General features: G+C 40.5%; 1 long non-coding RNA gene across 1 annotated transcript in view; it reads left to right on the top strand.

Moving 5' to 3' along the window:
* Positions 1–385: 385 nt before the first annotated feature.
* The window catches only part of LOC149458774 (uncharacterized), a 61,626-nt gene continuing 45,112 nt past the window's right edge, over positions 386–16,899 (top strand). Inside the window, exons 1-2 of the long non-coding RNA XR_016313364.1 lie at positions 386–487; positions 590–722. This is a non-coding gene — a long non-coding RNA (uncharacterized LOC149458774). The remainder of the gene's footprint in view (positions 488–589; positions 723–16,899) is intronic.

The following is a 16,899-nucleotide window of genomic DNA, read 5'->3' as shown; positions in this document are numbered from 1 at the left end:
GAAAGTGCTGCATGGACTGGAGAGTGGACATCGCTGTCCGGTGTACATTACCACTTGCCATTGGCAGCCTTAGTTTGATCGAGAGAGCTAAGTCCAGGTATGCTGACAGCCAGAATTAGTGCATTAATTCAGTGCAGAGCGAAGGGTGAATTAATCGCTGTGTGAGGCTGGATTGTCAGCTGCAATATTGCAGGGACCGATGAGCCATTTACCAACTGCTGCTAGAAAGGGAGACTGAGCCCTTTAGGGCTTTTTGTGTCTATTTCCATGTACTGATTCCCAGTCAAGTTCAAGGTATCTATACTTGTGTTCTTATAAGTGCTTGTGGCAGTTTTCACTCAGCAAGGTGTGTCTAACATAGCTCTGAGGAAGGGAGTGCGCCTCCAAAACACATCAGCTCTCCTGTGTAGTGGGGTGTTGTTGGAGCCCTTATATCCTGCACCACACGGCATCTTCTGGCTTACATGTTTATATTTGCTGTACCTTTGTGAGTACCCAATTTTACTGTTTTTTTATTTTTCCAATAAATGTTATGGTAATGCACTAGGCATTTGCACCTTTCCCATTTGTGTTTTTTGTAATTTTACAGGTGTGCCGGAAGGGCTGAGGTTATTCACAGAGCCAAGGCAAGAACAGAGAACCTAATCAGCCAAGCGGTTCCTGTGTAATATTACTCAAAATGTGAACAAGATGCCCATGAATGGACAGAGGAAAAGGCAAAGGTATAATTCTGAAGTATTATAAACACTATGTACTATATAAATACACATTGGCTTTTGTTTTTTTACAATTTCAACAAGAACCTCTGTGAGCCTGCGTTCACATATATGTGGTGCGATATATCGCATGTGATTCGCACAGAAACTGCACCACATTCCTGTGCAAATCACATGCGATTTGTGTGCGGTGCAATTGGAGCCATACATTTTGTATGGCTCTAATCGCACCGCACCCACACCAAAAAAGTGCAGGACCCTTTTTTGGGTGCACACAGTTAACCCTTTGATCGTCTCGGCATTCACACCTATGCGATCCGATTCTGCACATGGCATTTTGCGGACCGCTTTCGGGGGTTGTTAACTTAAAGCAGAGCTCTGTCCAAAAGGGGAAGTTCCGCTTTAAGCCTTTGTCCCCCGCTCCCCAATAAGGATTGGCACCTTTGGGTAGCAGGGGGGAACAGGTAGCTGCGATCACCTAGGCTATTGGAAGCAGAAGTTGTCCTCCTACCCTCCCTCCCCATGGTCTTCTGGGACACGTGACATGTCCCAGAAGACTACGGGCCATTCACAATGCACAGCGCTTTTCGTTCATGCGCAGTGGCACCCAGCTGTGAAGCCGCAAACTGTTACAACCGGGTGCCCACACTGAAGATGCCGGCGCCAGAGAGAGAAGACGGCCAGTGAAACCAGCGGTGGTGAGGACAATGCTGGACCGAGGTATCTGGTAAGTGTCTGTATTTTAAAAGTCAGCAGCTACAGTTTTTTTAACTGCTGACTTTTTTTTTCCCAGGTGGAACTCCGCTTTAACATACACACCAGCAGTGGTTTACATGAACGGGGTGCAATTCTGATGCGGTGCAGAATTCGCGCAGAAAACGCTGCAAATTCCACACCGCATCAGTGTGATCCAGGGCTGAAACTCCTCTTTACCTTTGCAGGTATTTCTAAGTTGTTACTTGTGTTCTGTAAACAAATGAGGACTCCAGAAAACCTACATTGTTTGTAAATGTACCAGGTTATATGCACTTCATGTTTTATAACCACTTGAGCTTGAGATTTTACCCCTTCATGACCAGGCAATTTTTTTGCTATTCAGCACTGCGCTAATTTAACTGGCAATTGAGTGGTCAAGCAACACTGTACTTAAATGGAATTTTATATAATTTTTTCACACAAATAGAGCTATATTTTGGTGGTATTTGATCACCACTGGGTTTTCTTATTTTTTGCAATATAAATTAAAAAAAAAACTGTATTTTTACCTTTCTGCTATTAAACATATCCAATTTAAAAAACATTTAAAAATCAAACTGCTTCAAAAATTGTGGGTATTCTGCTACATGTCTTTAGTAAAAAAAAATCTCAATAAGTATATCTTGATTGGTTCATGAGAAAGTTATCTACAAACCAGGGGCGGACTGACCTTTCGAGCACTCGGGCACTGCCCGAAGGCCCGGGGTCAGTAGGGGGCCCCATGAAATGCCTCTGGTACCTTTTATAGGCTTTTTTTGAATGTAGGCAAGGACATAGGGGCCCCATGATCCCCTATTGCCCAGGGGCCCCATGAGTTGTCAGTCCGCCTCTGCTACAAACTATGGTATATACTGTATATTGGTATTTTTTTATACTACTAATGGCGGTGATCAGTGACTTATAATGGAACTGCGATAGTGCTGCAGGCAATCTGACACTAGTTACTGCTGGGGGGAACTGACTAACTGCCACTGACATCACCAGTGACATTAATACATTGATCAGTGATAATACTATACACTGTCACTGTACCCCGTCTTGGGGCTAATAACTAGGGCAATCCAGAGTTAAATGTGCGGCTAAGGCTATGTGTAATATGAGTAAAGTGTGCTCATTTTACTAAGAGATCTCTTTGTTTCTCATCCCTGCTTTACAGGGATGGGAAACAGAGAGACTGTTCCCTCTGTACAGAGCCCTGTGTTGATTTTCAACACAGAGGCTCAGGGCTGTGACTGCACACAGCCGATCAGCACATCACAGTGATGAATCACTGGCAAGGACTAGCTGACAGACACAGCTGTGTACAATCACAGTGGGTGTAGTGGAGGGGTTCGCATGCGCGCGTCCTATACCCAGAAGCAGGCAGCGATATACCAATACGTACTACAGTACAGTGCGGGTGGTCCGGAAGCGGTTAAAGGAAATCTATGGTCACAGCATACACTTTCATTTTATAACATCAGCATTGTAATAGCAATATATACGCTAGATAGTTTGACGATCAAATATAAGCTTACTTGAAAAATCTCCTTTAATGTTGTGAGTTCTTGCCATCTGTCTGCTGTCCATCTCTTTCCACATCTTCCTGGATTCCCTGCATGCTTTGCAGCTTCTCCTCTGCTGTTTTCTTTCAGTTTCTAAGGATTACATATCCCATAGTACCTTGTTGCTTCAGCACCTCTGCAGAAGGCAGGCTCTGTGAAATGTGTGACACAGCAGTGCCCACTCACAGGACAGTAACTATGTGCCACAGTATTCTAGGAAAGAAATGTGTAAGGATCTTCACAAAGTAAGTTTACTTCAAGACCATTCAGATTAATAGAGGTAGGATAAAAATACAGTGCCTTGAAACAGTATTCACACCCCTTGAAATTTTCCACATTTTGTCATGTTACAACCACAAATGTAAATGTATTTTATTGGGATTTTATGTGGTAGACCAACACAAGGTGGCACATAATCGTGAAGTGGAAGGAAAATGATAAATGGTTTTCAACATTTTTTACAAATAAATATCTGAAAAGTGTGGCATGCATTTGTATTCAGTCCCCTTTACTCTGATACCCCTAACTAAAATCTAGTGGAACCAATTGCCTTCAGAAGTCATCTAATTAGTAAATAGAGGCCACCTGTGTGTAATTTAATCTCAGTATAAATACAGCTGTTCTGTGAAGCCCTCAGAGGTTTGTTAGAGAACATTAGTGAACAAACAGCATCATGAAGGCCAAAGAACACACCAGACAGGTTAGGGATAAAGTTCTGGAGAAGTTTAAAGCAGGGTTAGGTTATAAAAATCTTAAGCTTTGAAAATTTCAAGGTGCACTGTTCAATCCATCATCCAAAAATGGAAAGAGTATGGCACAACTGGAAACCTACCAAGACATGGCCGTCCACCTAAACTGACAGGTTGGCAAGGAGAGCATTAATGAGAGAAGCGGCCAAGAGGTCCATGGTAACTCTGGAGGAGCTGCAGAAATCCACAGCTCAGGTGGGAGAATCTGTCCAAAAGACAACTATTAGTTGTGCACTCCACAAATCTGACCTTTATGGAAGAGTGGCAAGAAGAAACCCATTGTTGAAAGAAAACCGTAAGAAGTCCCATTTTCAGTTTGCGAGAAGCCATGTGGGGGACACAGCAAACATGTGGAAGAAGGTGCTCTGGTCAGATGAGACCAAAATTTAACTTTTTGGCCTAAAAGCAAAACACTATGTGTGGCGGAAAACTAACACCGCACATCACCCTGAACACACCATCCCCACTGTGAAACATGGTGGTGGTGGCAGCACCATGTTGTGGGGGTGCTTTTCTTCAGCACAGGGAAGCTGGTCAGCGTTGATGGGAAGATGGAAGGAGCCAAATACAGGGCAATCTTAGAAGAAAACCTGTTAGAGTCTACAAAAGACTTGAGACTAGGGTGGAGGTTCACCTTCCAGCAGAACAATGACCCTAAACATACAGCTAGACCTACAATGGAATGGTTTAGATCAAAGCATATTCATGTATTAGAATGGCCCAGTCAAAGTCCAGACCTACAGTCAGGTCCATAAATATTGGGATATGGACACAATTCTAACATGTTTGGCTCTATACACCACCACAATGGATTTGAAATGAAACGAACAAGATGTGCTTTAACTGCAGACTGTCAGCTTTAATTTGAGGGTATTCACATTCAAATCAGGTGAACGGTGTAGGAATTACAACAGTTTGCATATGTGCCTCCCACTTGTTAAGGGACCAAAAGTAATGGGACAGAATAATAATCATAAATCAAACTTTCACTTTTTAATACTTGGTTGCAAATCCTTTGCAATCAATTACAGCCTGAAGTCTGGAACGCATAGACATCACCAGACGCTGGGTTTCATCCCTGGTGATGCTCTGCCAGGCCTCTACTGCAACTGTCTTCAGTTCCTGCTTGTTCTTGGGGCATTTTCCCTTCAGTTTTGTCTTCAGCAAGTGAAATGCATGCTCAATCGGATTCAGGTCAGGTGATTGACATGGCCATTGCATAACATTCCACTTCTTTCCCTTAAAAAACTCTTTGGTTGCTTTTGCAGTATGCTTTGGGTCATTGTCCATCTGCGCTGTGAAGCGGCGTCCAATGAGTTCTGAAGCAATTGGCTGAATATGAGCAGATAATATTGCCCGAAACACTTCAGAATTCATCCTGTTGCTTTTGTCAGCAGTCACATCATCAATAAATACAAGAGAACCAGTTCCATTGACAGCCATACATGCCCACGCCGTGACACTACCACCACCATGCTTCACTGATGAGGTGGTATGCTTAGGATCATGAGCAGTTCCTTTCCTTCTCCATACTCTTCTCTTCCCATCACTCTGGTACAAGTTGATCTTGGTCTCATCTGTCCATAGGATGTTGTTCCAGAACTGTGAAGGCTTTTTTAGATGTCGTTTGGCAAACTCTAATCTGGCCTTCCTGTTTTTGAGGCTCACCAATGGTTTACATCTTGTGGTGAACCTTCTGTATTCACTCTGGTGAAGTCTTCTCTTGACTGTTGACTTTGACATACATACACCTACCTCCTGGAGAGTGTTCTTGATCTGGCCAACTGTTGTGAAGGGTGTTTTCTTCACCAGGGAAAGAATTCTTCGGTCAACCACCACAGTTGTTTTCCCTGGTCTTCCGGGTCTTTTGGTGTTGCTGAGCTCACCGGTGCGTTCCTTCTTTTTAAGAATGTTCCAAACAGTTGTTTTGGCCATGCCTAATGTTTTTGCTATCTCTCTGATGGGTTTGTTTTGTTTTTTCAGCCTAATGATGGCTTGCTTCACTGATAGTGACAGCTCTTTGGATCTCATCTTGAGAGTTGACAGCAACAGGACCTTTTATCTGCTCATTGTAATTGGGATAATGAGGGAATAACACACACCTGGTCATGGAACAGCTGAGAAGCCAATTGTCCCATTACTTTTGGTCCCTTAACAAGTGGGAGGCACATATGCAAACTGTTGTAATTCCTACACCGTTTACCTGATATGGATGTAAATACCCTCAAATTAAAGCTGACAGTCTGCAGTTCGTTTCATTTCAAATCCATTGTGGTGGTGTATAGAGCCAAAAATGATAGAATTGTGTTGATGTCCCAATATTTATGGACCTGACTGTAAATCCAATTGAGAATCTGTGGGAAGACTTGAAAATTACTGTTCACAGATGCTCTCCATCCAATCTGACAGAGCTTGAGCTATTTTGCAAAGAAGAATGGGCAAAAAAGTCACTCTCTAGATGTGCAAAGCTGGTAGAGACATCCCCAAAAAGACTTGCAGCTGTAATTGCAGCAAAAGGTGGTTCTACAAAGTATGGACTCCTAGGTCTAATACAAATGCACGCTACACTTTTCAGATATTTATTTGTAAAAAATGTTAAAAATCACACATCATTTTCTTTCCACTTCACAATTATGTGCCACTTTGTGTTAGTCTATCAGATAAAATCACAATAAAACACATTTACATTTTTGGTTGTAACATGACAAAATGTGGAAAATTGGAATACCACGCGGAAATGAATATATGATTTAACTTTTTTTTTAATCTCCAAACACAGAAAGGTGTTTTCACAGTGATAGGTGTGAAAATGTGGAATAGACTCCCTCAAGAGTTGGTTCTGGCCAGCTCAGTGGATTGCTTTAAAAAAGGCCTGGATTCTTTCTTAGATACACAGAATATAACTGGATACTAACATTTATAGGTAAAGTTGATCCAGGGAATATCCAATTGCCTCTCGGGGGATCAGGAAGGAATTTTTCCCCTGCAGGAGCAAATTGGTTCATGCTTTGTTGGGTGTTTTGCCTTCCTCTGGATCAACTGTGGGTATAGGATTATAACTTTTTGTTTATAGTTGAACTGGATGGACTTTTGTCTTTTTTCAGCCAGACTAACTATGTAATTATGTAACTATGTAACTGTGCAGTTGGATTTCCCCCAGAGCTTAGTGAATATGGTGAAGCTTCACTTTGTAAAGAATGCAAAATCAGGAATGGAAATCATCAGAGCTTCACCACATTCACTAAGCTCTGGGGAAAATGTGTACACCTGCACTTCCAAAGTGCACAGTCTATTGCCTTTGGTAAATCCACCCCAATGTTTTTTGGGGCTGTTGAAGGAAACCTGTCCTGGATGTTGTCCCACTTCTTTGTTTCAGACAAAATGTAATTCATGGCACACAATGCAGTTCTACCCAGCAATGGCCCTTCTTCAATTATAGGCTTACCCTCAGACATGGCGTTTTTTAGTTGGATGCTTTAGTATTGACCAGTGCTGCAGCTCACAATAAAAAAGTGCTCATAACCTGATATTATGTAAACCCACTAGCAATTTTTATCTTGAGCAGAGTTCCACTATAAATGGCATTTAGTGCAGAAGCAAAACAGCAGGCAAGCTAACAAGGAAATCAGGTAAGTAAAAACTGAACTTGGAGCTTTGAGGAACAGATTGTAATGTTAGGCATACACAGGCAAATCTTGCATCCCATATGTTGAAAGCTTCAATACTTGGCTATTCTCCAGATGATCACAGAGTACTGCATAGACAAAACGGCCTGCTTCTGCCAATTTCTCATCACTGATTTTTCAGACAAAGTAACAAGGAATGAAGGCGGTAAAAAAAAACAAGAAACATACAACTATTTAATTTCAAGATGACAAATTATTATGCAAGTTGATAAATGCAGAAGAAAATGATCTTGCTTTAAAAATACTGGTTTAAAACTGGAGGCAATGTACCAGGGGTGGACTGACCATTTGGAAACTCGGGCACTGCCCGAGGGCCCGGGGTCAGTAGGGGACCCTATGAGATGCCCCTAGTACCTTTTTCATAGGCTTTTTTGAGTTTGGGCAAGGACACAGGGGCCCCATGATCCCCTATTGCCCGGGGGCCCCATGAGTTGTCAGTCTACCCCTGCAATGTACTAATATGTTATCAGGTAACTATTAGCATATATTACTATTACAGTTCACACTCACATATAGATGCAGCAATCCTCCAATTTCCTGGCTATTTTCATTTCACCAGTCAGTCTCATGCTTGCACCCTCCAAGAGCTGCTGGACCAGCCAAAGGACTAATACCACCCAAGCTATTCTATTCACAATGACCGTGTCAGCACACTTTGATGTAGTCCAGCTGCAAGATCCCTCCCATGCAGAGACATTCTATGAACACTAATACTCATGCAAAGAGGCACAGACTATCTTTTCTCCATCACTCTGCTAAGTAAGATGTACTTATTCACATTCCAGTACTTACCCTGCTTGTATTAAAAAAAATAATAATGGTGTAATAAATGCACAGCTGCATTTATTTGTGTTTGTTATATCTACCTGGAGCACGCCTTTAAATATTTAACTTCCATGGTGTAAATAATCCTTAATAAAATCCCCCTCCCCCCAAAAAAAGTTTAACTTAGTATTCTTTTGAATTTCCATATGCCTCCAGTACTTAATTAATCAACCAATGGTGATCTTGACATTGGTCCACCACAGTGGCATTCCTAGCAAAGGTGGCCAGGTGGTCTGCATCAGTTACAGCTACTTGGAGGGTGCCCTGGTGCAGCCGCCAGTGACATGCAGTTTGGCAGCTGTGTTCCATGTGATGCGACGCTCTCTGCGCTTCAGTACCTGGCACTGAAAGAAACCATGATTGTTAAGCAGGCTGATCTTCAGCTGACAGTAGAGGTAAAGTTGACAGATTGTAAACTGACAGGTAGAGAGGCTCCAGCACAGGGTAAGTAAATCACTGTTGTTACAACCTGCCATAGATTACCAATGCTGGGGGGAGGGGGGTTAATTACTAAAGCCTAAAGCTGACCATGGATGGAGAGAAATTTGTCCAGGTTCACATGGACAGGCCAAATTTTGATCCATGTGTGGCCATGCCTCTTCAACAGAAGTTGATTGTTAGATTGACTTTTGTAGTACGGGGTTGTTGGAAATTGTTTCTGCAGCCGCTGATCAGTGTATCCTGACAGTGGAGGGTCTTGCTGTCAGAATACAATGTCCCAGCAGAAAGGACTCCTCTGTATACCTCGCCTGTGTTGATGGAAGAATCAGTTCGTTTTTTTTGTTCAGCCCACCGCCAATCCACCCTGGTACACAAAGTGTCTTACTAGCAGGATCACCAGGTAAAAATAAAGGTAAAAGCCCAAAAGAAAACTAATGCAACTAACACATCTAATACAGAGAGACAAACAAAGTCTACTAGTCTTTTTTTCTTTTCATGCAGTAACTGTCTGCTTGGAAGGGATTATGGCTTGTAATGAATACACAGCATGGGCAATGAGTGTGAAAGTGATGGATTATTGGTACTGTTGATTTAACTGTCCTAAAAGAATAACACCATGTTGGAAAAACTTCATATCAGCAGTTATATACTGTACAGTATAGTCTACATATTAGTTCTAGAAGGACTTTACCATAACTATATATAGTATTTGTATTAAGAAAATATATATATAATTATCTACTAAGAGTATATATTAAAACTGACAAGGGTTTCTGTGTTCAGCACGAAGCTTGCTAACTCCAGTTTAACCCTTGGGGCCCTGTGCTGGTGTCTTGATTCCTCAGCTTCAAACGATGGATTGAAGTCTTGCTGCCACCCCTCCTCCACTCTAACTCTTCATTGCCAGGGAGCAGAGACGCACAGTATCATGTTGCGTTTCTACATGCTCAAACTATTAATTTGCAAAGTACAGAGCACCATGATTACCCCTTTGCTGAAATGGGAAGGAATTTTTAAGTTTGTTTGGAGAATGGTTGAAATTTAATTCACTTTTCAAAATACATCTCTCACAATGAAGAAAAAGGTAAGTTTGTGGTCCTGTGGTGAAGATACTGCTTTTTGAAGGCATCTAGCTATACGCCTTTCTTAAATTTCTCCAAGAAAGCAGGAAAAGGGAGGCTGAGAAAACAGGCACAAGGTTATGAGATCTATGTGCAGACCATGCTGGCGCGGCCACTGTTTATGTAACCCCATTACTGCTGTGCCTTCCATCAACAAGTGGGTTAATGCACTTTCTCTGTACTTAACTGAGTCGAGGTAAATTCATGACTTCAAATTAACCACTGAGTGAAAAACAACCAAAGAGCTAAAGAGTTACATTTGAAAAGATCAGAGGTTTCTGATTAAAAGGAATATAAACCCACAAGCTGTAGTTTACACATGTGCAAGAACCAAATACAGATATTCTAAATGCAGCACTAGCAATGCATAAGTCCATCTAAAAGTTGCCTTAAAATGGAACAAAACCAACCTATCCTTTAAATCCAAGGAAGCTGCCATCTTAGCCTCTGTTTGATCTGCAGTTGCCATGGTGCAGCACATGTGATCAGTTATGACACCAGCTATGTGATGGCTTGACAGTCCAGTTGAGAGCTAACATAAGCACACTAGTAACTACAACAGTTATAACTGATGGCATGCCTTGAATGTAACTGTTTTGGGAAAGAGTTAAAGTGAAACCTTTTCAGTCAAAGTTGCTGCCATCTTAGCCTCTTTTTGATCGGCAACTGCCAAGGTGCTGCCCATGTGATCAGTTATGACACCGTGGATTGGATGGTTTGATAGTTTGAGAGCACAAGCAAAAGTGACAATTAGTATTCTTGGCATAACTGTTTTTGAAACCGTCAAATCTATGGGTTTAGTTCCACTTTAAAGTGGAACTAAGCCTTCCTATCCTTTACAGCCAAGGAAGCTGTCATCCACCCACTCTGTTCTGATCAGCAGGGAATCACAGGGGTCAGCACAGTGGCTAAATGGTTAGCCCTTCCGCCTGGCAGTACTAGGGTTGTAGGTTTGAATCTCAGCCATGGCACCACCTGCCTGGACTTTGTATGTTCTCCCTATGCCTGCATGGGTTTCCTCCCACACTCCAAAGACATGCTGGTAGATTAATTGGATCCTGTCTAAATTGGCCCTAGTATATGTATGAATGTAAATTATGGATCTTGGATAGTACACCCCTTGAGGGTTAGGGACTGATATGAATGTACAATATAAATGTAAAGCACTGCATAAATTGACGGCACTATATAAGTACCTGCAATAAAAAATAAAATAAAATCAGTGGATAAATCCCCTGCTGATCTAAAGAGAGTAAGCCCCGTGTGAAAGGAGCCTAAAGCTCCTACACAATGGGAATATCAGACGAATGATCATATGTTTTGTTTTGTTTTTCATTTTAGTCTCATATCAAAAATGAATAGGTTGCTAAAGTTATGAAAATTCTCAGAGTTCTTTGGAAGTGATGTAATGTATTGTATTGTATTGAACTGTAATGTATTTTTTCATTTCCAAGCCTGCATAGTCTTGGTCACTCAAATTTTTGTGGACAAATACTGTACAGATTAAGAGAAAATTGTTCATTCTGTTATTGTATGAGAAAAACTTTCATGCTTGTCCCTTTGGATATTTTTGTATTAACTGTCATGATTGGCTAGCAAAAGTTGTGTGCTAACGGGCAGATTGTCACTCCAAAAGCGGTATTTTTCATGTGATTTTCTCATAGCATGTATTAGCCTTAAAGGAAAATATCAACCTAATAATTCAACTTGAACATAAGGGAGGAGAAATAGTTATCTAAAACAAAGATGATTATCCCAAAGAACCCACAGGATATTATTAGATTGTTTCACCTATGAGGTGCTTCCCAGGGACCCCCTCCCCTCCTTAAAGCCTTTTCTACACGAATTGGTTCATGGTGCATATGGAATTGGTATTATTAATAAGAATGAAAAGATATTTTTCATTAAAAAATACAATAGTACACCACATTTTTATTACACTGTCAAAGTGCGTAAAGATGCATTGTGTCCATCTGGGTTACCAATTTTAGCTAGTATGGAGAGCCTCACAAATGGCATTTTCCAATATGTAGATTTTTTCTTCATCCTATAGACATATCTCTACCAGCATACATTAGAGATCCTGCACATCTGTTAACTGTTTGCAACACTACAAATGGTTACCTCGTATGCTCATTGTATATGTTCATTCCACACAACGATGGATTAGCGACTATAGATCACTTTCTATCTATTAAAGAACACATCCCTGTGACCAATGCGGCAGACCCATGCCCTTCTCACCAACTCATGACAAAGGACTGGCCAATCTCATATCAAGCTGTCACTTATGTAACAATGCCACTCTCAGCTGCACCCTGCACAAAGATTTTTCAGCTCATGGGACCACAATGTAGGTGCCAGCAGCCTGACAGTGATTGTCACTGGGTTAAATTAACTAAGCAAATAACTCTTTAAGCTACCACCACCGCCTTTTTACTGAGAAGGAGGAAACTCACAATCGTAGCAATAACAACTATGATTTTAGAATAAATGTCTGTAACACACACTATCACCACAGACAGGTGTATTCCGAGGATTATACTACAGTAGCACTCTTCAAGAGACAGAGATTCTTTTAGCTTGCATTAGCGCATTTGGAGACAATTTGAACACTTTTCAAAATAGGGTTTAATAAGGAAAAGCTCAAAATGGTGCACATAAAATACTTACAAATACAAAGATATTACAAAGTAACAAAGAGAACAAGCAACAGCAAGACAAGATGAAAAAAGGTAAATACTTGAAAAGTCCTTTGTTTTTAGCAGAGTTCAGTCAAGGGTGAGCAAGGTGTTATGGGCTCTCATAACTTGACAGATGTTCCTTGGTTGATGGTACACTAGAGCTGTAAAAATGTCCTGGTATTCCCTTTAACTGTGGTATCAGAGGGATGTTGACAGAGACCATCTGACTCATTAAGTGGCTGAGGAGGGGCCATGGGATGTCATTGTGTTTATGACTGTATCATGGCCCTCCTTTAAACACAGTTTATACTAATATTAATGTCTTTCAATATGTGCAGTTGCATTTTAGAAACTGGTAGACTATTGTTCAGCATTCAATTTTTTGTCCAGTGATACCAAACACAGAGTATGTCAGATGGGCCTGTCACCCAGGAGGTAGGAGACTGCTATCTCCCCTTATGTATGCTCTAGCTTTGTTGTGTATGGTCTTGATTTGTTTGCTATGATATTCCCCATTCAACTATATACTTAATATTAATGCGTTGTGGTCCCGTCTGATTTAATTAATTGTGTGTGGATTTTGTTAAATTGTGAATTGGGTAGGGGGTCTCTGAGAGGTTGCCTAAATCCTGACTGCTTTTAGGATACTCATTAGTTGGGTAGACATTTTATGGTTTGCTATGTATTCCTAATGGATTTAATTGCCCTACAAACCAGAACCAGGTGACAGAACTGAAGGATTTTGGTATAGTTTTACGATAGGTCACTTCCAATCCCCTCCGGAAAGTGATAAACTATAGAAGTTGATTGCTAGCCGGCCTTGCCAGATCTCTAGCCTAAGTGGTCCTTCGAAGACCCAGACCCTTGTTTACTCAAGGCGCCTTTGAAACTATAGCTATGTTCTGGAATAGAAAGGGGGGTGGGGATAGCTGCTGGATGTCTGGTTTTAAAACAGAAAAGAAGATGACAAAAAAAATTTAATGGTTGAATTCTGAACAACATGCCTGCTACACACACAACCGGTCATTAACCCAGTCTGCACGACCATCACAATCCCTCTTTCTCAATCTTAGTTCATATCACAATGCACTCAAATTGAATTAGAACACAACTATTTTCAGTTTGACAACTCTTTCTACTTACAAAAGTCAGGCAAAGCCAAGGGCACCCATTCCACCCTCTGTTATGCTAACATCTTTATGGGGTTTTGGGAAAAGAGTGGTATCTGGAGCCATAATCCATTTGAGAGACGTTCAGCCTTCTATGGACAATATATTAATGGTATTATTATAATCTGGGATGGCCCTTTGAAAAATGTTTCTGCAATAATGTTTCTGCAAAAATATTGTCAGTTATTTGTAACAGTAACCACTACAATATTCAATTTACCTGTATTGTAGACCCCATATCTTTAGTTTTTCTAGATTTAGTCTTATCCTGGGATAATGAAAGGAACATCATCTCCAAAACCCCCATTTCAAGAAAAAGCAAGCAATTCATATTTTACACCAAAAAAGCTGACACTATTCCATTAAGCCAGTTTCATAGACTTAGGAGAAATTGAAGTAACACCCAAGACTATATTGACCAGGGTCAGGGCCTAACTAAAAAGTTTTTAGAAAGTGATACAGGATAGGACACATCCAGGAAGCACAAAACCATTACCTTGAGGGACTCCCTCCCTTGTAAAGGACCACTCCTGGTCCAATCAATTCAAACCCACTTTCATTACCCATTTTTAATAGTCAGCCCATGTTACTGCACTAAAAAAAAAGTTTACCTGATGAATCCATAACAGTTTTCAGAAGAGCCAACAACATAAAGACTAACCCCTAGTAAACTCAAAAATAATAACATAGGCATCAGGGAGAAGCCCACTTTTTATAGCATCCGGGGCACCTACCAGCGCAATAAGAAGAATTGCCAGGTATGTGAATTTATCCATCATGGCCAAAAAAGCTTTATAGCATAAGGTGGGATTACATTCTAGGTCAAACAGTTTTTGTTTACTGTAGTACCCAGTTTGTGGTGTACGGCCTCAGGTGTCCATGCATCCTTTTTTGCGTAGGCTGCACTATACGCATAATGCGCACTAGATTCATTGAACACCACAAAGATTTATAGAGCAGGGTAGTGTGAAACATATCACATAATTTTTAGATCCATCATAACAAAGACATCCAGGGTGTGACACTATTTGGTATTCCATCAAACATGTCAGAATACATAACATTTTCTGCCAGAGGGAGACGTTCTGGATTTTTACGTCGGACAGTATGTCCCCTGGAGGCCTTAATGAAAAGTTGGAGATTAGCACCATCATGTTCATGTTTGTGGATCAACTAATCTATTGTTCATCACTAACCTCATAACTACACTCTGTACGTTGCTTTGGTTTAGAAAATATTATATAACAATGGATGGTGGGTGCATAGTTTTATATTTCAATGGAGCCATAGCTACACTCTATAGGTTGCTTTGATTTAGTGAATATTATTATTGTAGACATGAAAAAGGGGTATTGTCATGGCAATATAGTGATGCCAGGCACATCCTTTAGTAGCCAGTCCAAATCTTGTGGAAGCAATCCAAGGTTCTCCATAGCCACAAGCACAGTCAGCCTTTCCCAGCAGCCAGCTCACACTGCCCAATCTATCCTGCTGGCCGCTTCTAACTTTACACTACAGATTTTTTTGTTTAATTTTTATTAACATACAGTTGCCATGGTGCTACACATGTGATCAGTTATGACACCAGCCATTTGATGGCTTGGCAGTTTAGTTAAGAGCACAAGTAGCTGTTACAGTCATCTTTCACAGCATGAATGTAATAAAGCAGGCCATAGAGGAAATTTGTGTTGATCATCAAATCGTTAGTTTTTTGCATCATTAGTGTGCCAGCTCAAAAATGCCTGATCCAACATGCTAAAATTTTTTCTAGAAAATGTAACCAATTGATGGCACAATTGTATGAGCTAGTTCAGTTTTTCAGTCGACCGAACTTTCATTTTTCAACTTGACTATGGCCTGCTTTACTGTTTTGGGAAACTGATGGGTTTAGTTGTGCTTAAAGCTATTGGGTTGATTCACCTCTAGTTTGTTTCTTGGGGCCTCCAGCAGCAAAGTCTGCCTGCCACAGGTTCCAAACCTAAAGAAGACTGGCAGCCAGAATAGCAATGTTATTTTTTTAGATAAATCTAAAGGAGGTTTAACAATCAGATTGTGCGAAGCATCTTTAAAGGGACAGTAATCTTACATAGATGAGAAAATAAACACAATTTCTTTGGGGGCACGTACAAAGCTCCTTGTATGTGTGGCAAAACATCAGTCCCCACAGCATCAAACTTTTGTCTGAAGTATATTAATCTTTTGTAGACTGCTAGCACTTTCACAAGTACATTTGTAAATTTAATGAATAGATTTTCTAAATCAGTTATGTTATAATTTAATGTTATTGGATATTGACCCTAGGAATTCACAAAGTGCATTTCTGAAGATTAGTCTCTCTCGTTCTGGCTGCTTCCTGATAATTGCCTGGAGAACAGGAATAGTAAAAACACAGAAACCAAATCACATTTAGCCATTTCATTTATTGTACTTAATCAGAGCTACACAAACTTTCATACATAAATATCAAATACCTTTCTTATGCCTGGTACAAATGATGAGACTACTTTTTTTTGCATGTTAGTCTCATATTGAAAATGAAGAGGTTACTAAAGTTGCAAAAATTCTTGTAAGACAGAATACAACTTCGGAAGTGATGTAATGTATTGTATCGTAGTGTAATCTTTCGTTTCTGAGCATGAGTGGTCTTGGTCACTCCATTTTTTACGGACGAATACTCTTCTGATTAAACAAAAATCATTTGTTTGTTATCGAACGAGAAACATTTTTGTGTTTGTCCCTTCGGATATTTTTGCATGAACTGTCATGATTGCCTATTGAAAGCTGTGTACTAATAATCAGATTATCAGACGATTGCTTCGAAAGCAGGATTTTTCATCTGATTTTCTCATTGTGTGTACTACTGTAGTCATAAGTCTAAGAGGGCATTCATGTACATATATTTCACAGATGTTTTAACAGAATTAAAGATTTCATGCTTTGGAATGTTTGACAGAAGCAATAATGTTCTATAACGTTTTAGGCCTGCAGCTGGAAGGTTTCTTAACAAATATGCTGTTTCTACGGGTCTCATTCAAGAGAACAGCTTTAACACTAAACATCAGCTGTAAATAAAAACGACTAGCATTTGGATATATGCAGAAGACGCCAATACTGAATGTGTGATGTACCTGGGAATGTGATATCACTGGAGTTGAAAGTATCAAGCTTCACATCCCAAAATCAACATGGGGCAACTCTCCTGAAGTCA

Source organism: Staurois parvus, unplaced genomic scaffold, assembly GCF_062004578.1.
Source record: "Staurois parvus isolate SC_StPar_1 unplaced genomic scaffold, SC_StPar_1.0 ptg000276l, whole genome shotgun sequence".
Classification (NCBI taxonomy): Eukaryota; Metazoa; Chordata; class Amphibia; order Anura; family Ranidae; genus Staurois; species Staurois parvus.
The sequence above is the reverse complement of the archived record's forward strand: the minus strand, read 5'-3'. Positions and strand labels throughout refer to the sequence as shown.